The sequence below is a fragment of the Anas acuta genome, chromosome 10 (assembly GCF_963932015.1).
Source record: "Anas acuta chromosome 10, bAnaAcu1.1, whole genome shotgun sequence".
Classification (NCBI taxonomy): Eukaryota; Metazoa; Chordata; class Aves; order Anseriformes; family Anatidae; genus Anas; species Anas acuta.
The window spans coordinates 19,976,185-19,980,008 of record NC_088988.1 but is presented as its reverse complement, the minus strand read 5'-3'; positions in this window follow the sequence as shown (position 1 = coordinate 19,980,008).

The window sequence follows — 3,824 nt, the reverse complement described above, 5'->3', positions numbered from 1 at the left end:
TAAGCAGCGACTTTGTAAGGAGATTAACTGCATTATATGTCACACACTAAAAAAACTCACATATATACAACACAGCTTTCAGGAGATTTCTGTTTTCCCCGGGATGGCACTTTCTGTCTTTGAATGCCTTCCATATTTAGCACCCTGTCCCTCAAGCACCGGTCCACCACCACCATCAGCAAAGAGGAGAACTTTCATGTAGGTCCAGCACCCATCTACAGCCAATAAATCAGGTGTAAATGGCTTTATTATTCTTATTTCATGGGGAAATTGCTGATCATCTCAGCTTATTGTCTGAGATAAAAGTGGGAGGAAAGAGGAATTGTGGAGCCTGACAATCAAGACCAGGCACAAATTTTCCAACACAGACCTCTCCCAAAAAGTAAATACTTTAAATAAGTTCCTTTATTATTTTTTTTTTCTCAATACTTGTTCTAACATTTTTTAAGCTTTTCTCTCACTGATGCTGGTTTCTGCCATTACAGGTTTTTCTTTGACACATTCCACAGTTTGCTTTGGGAACTAATCCCTTTTCCCCATAAACTTTGTCTTCCATTGGGCACAAAATTCTCCCCTCTCTCTGTGACTGTCATCAATTATTGTGTGCATCCTACTCCAGTCACAAGGAGGACTGACCTCTGGCTTAGAGAAACCTAATGAGAAAATAAAAACTAAGGAACTTGTAAGTGGTACAGGACTTAAAGAGTGAAATCAAAGTACTATGTGCTTCTTTCTTGGGATATTTATCCAAAAAATAACTATGGTGTTGTAAACAGAAGGTAAGCACAGCACATAAAATATCCACAGCAAGAGCTGGACACCTAATTGTCATGATTGCTCAATACTGCTGAAGTTATTATTCAGTTTAAACATATAAACAGTATTGTGACTGAATTCAAGCACAAAGAGCAACAGGTGAGACCAGATGGCTTTGTCCCAGCCCATCCAGGAAGAAGATACCGGATATTGAGATTAGACTTGGTTTTGCCTCTTTCCCAGCTGACAACGTCAAAGTTAGATTAAGCTGTTTCACTGCCAAAAGCGCTACTTCAGTACCACCAACAGAGGACCAGCATCAACCACAAGCCCTACTAGACTAGATATAAGCATCTCTAATGAGCCGCTCACCTGGGTTTTCTAATTTATTAAAAAGTATCAACAGAAATGATTTGAAAATCCAACATCACCAGGCAGATCAGGGCTTTAGGAACACAGCTGAATATTTGTAACTGGCAGTGCCCCAGAAGAGGCCAATGAAATGAAAATTTCCCTTTCAAAGATATTAGAGCAGTTCATTAAGAAAAATGAGGAAACACACACACACATATATATAGCAAACTGTACCTTCCAGCCTGAATTGTCCTGTAATCCCTGAGCATCAAGGCATGATGATTGCTCCTTATGAAGCAGTGTTTTAGGGTGTACCACTCCCCCTTGCAGACAGGAAGGAGCAGAGATCATGTCCCCAGCAAGAAAGAGCAGCATGCCAAACCCTCCTGAAAGTGACTAACACTCCTCGTTACCAAACCTCACCAAGCTGGGGCCACCAAGAACAGAAGCAACAGATTGGCTCACGAGCTCCTGCTCGTCTGCAGCAGCCCTGTGGTGGACTTCTGCATTCTGTTCAGTGGTCCTGTCATGGAATGAGCGTGGGTGACTTCAAGTAGCTGTGCTTTACACCCGTTTATACATTCAGAGATGCCTACACATATGCTGACACAGGGCCACATATTTCTTATGTTTTCATTTGTTGCAACATTTCATACATGGTAAATACATCTGTCCTGCTGCAGTAAATCATCATTTTACAATGAATATATACCTAGATTATTACTGTAATGCTGATGTATTGAACCATTAGTATAAAAAAGCAAGCAGGTGATAAAAATGATGCAAAGATTCCCATAAAGTGAGAAACAAAACCCAAACTACTGTGGCAAACATTAGCACTGAGATAAGTAAATTAGCGATTATTCTGGAGATAAATTAGCAGGTAGGATAGGAGTATGTAAAGTGTATGTTGCTGCTTGTATCTTTTTCAATTGTGAACTGTGAGCTGCATCTTCCAAAATCTATGTAGTGCCATTGCAATAATATGGATGGATATTTAAGACTAGGCTATGACCATGACTCTAAGGCAATTGCCTTCCATAGAAGTCAGCACACCAGCAAATTTCATCCTTATTAACTTTGCTGCTTTTATACATCACACTAATTAAAAACCCTACCATAAAAGTTGCTCTCAGATACTTTGCATAGAGTAAATATGCTGTGGGAATCCAGTATAACTGCAAATTTGCCTCTAACTAGAAAACACAGTCAGTGACCCTGAAGAGATCAATTTTTAGGCAGCAATACAAGGTATCCATGGAACAGAAAGATTAACTCTTCTCAGCATTTCAAGACTCACAGTGAAATCAAATCTTCAGAGAACATGTATCTCCAGAGTGGTTTTGGAATCCAGACCTAATAGATTAAGAAACTTTCAAAGCAGGTCATTTATTTGACATAATTGTGCGAACATCCCTTTAAGCTGTGCAAACCAGAAAGATCATTTCAAAATATTAACTTATTTCTTTCTATCAACAACAATGCAATTAATTCCCCTCAATAAAGATTGTTTTTGCAAAAGAGCAATAAGGTGCCTCTGCAGGGGGCATCATTATCATTAAATAATCACACCCCAGGAGACGTGAGGCACTCTGCTGCACCATGTACATTTTAGCACTCCAGAGTATGATTAGTTTGTGTTAACCACACCCCAGCACAGCTAATTGGCAACAGATTCTATAAACTGAGAAGATTTCTGAGTCTATTTCTTTATATTTTTGGAACTGACAGTGAAACTACGAAGTTTCTTGTCTGTCCCACAGACAAGGTGAACAGGCCTCACCCACACAGGCAACATCTTCCTCATGCCACAATCAAGGCAGAAGGAATGCATAACACCAAAGCGTGTTGGGAATGTATCCTAATACCCACATTAAAAAAATATATATATATATTACATGAATGAAACCCCATGCATAACAAGAAGTTACAACTTCAGGATGCTATGTTTTCTCAAAAACAAAACAAAAACAAACAAACAAACAAAAAAAAAAAAACAGCAACAACAACAACAACAAAAAACAGACCCAGCCATCCTGTAAGTTACACGCAGGAAAACAGACACACACTGTTTTTATGAAATTGCTGCTTCTGATCTGCTGGATGTTTCATGTCACTTTGGATGGTCTGCTGTGATTCATGGCAAACTTTAGAAGTGGATGGAGTCATAAAAAAAAAAAAAAAAAGGGCAAAAAACCGCTACAGACTTTCAAAACAGATAATTGCTCTGCACAGTGCTGTAGCTGTCCTGAGGATTTGTTTTTTTGTTGCTGTTTTCTTGTTTGTTGGTTTGTTGGTTTTATTTGCTTGTTTGTTTTCTGTTTTACACAGTAGCATTTGCTACCATAGAGCGCATCCTGGATATTAGGTACTCTCATTGTGAAGGGAAGTTACAACTATACTCCAGGTTATTTAGCTCTCTGTCTGAAAACAACATGGAAGAAAGTTATTGAAGAATCATGATTTGCACAATTTGATTGTGAATAAAGTAGATATCATTTTGAAGACAAAATTCAAGCTTGTTTTGATAGCAGCAGGCATGACTTTGAAAACTGCACAGGCACAGGATCAGCACTATATATCTAGAACCACATACAAGGGTAAAGAAGCTCAACACCTACCTTAGGGTGGGAAAAGCTTCACTGATGAAGATGCACTGGCCCTTTTCTGGAATACGTGTGCCCCATTAGTTTCTGCAGATATAAGAGAAGGAA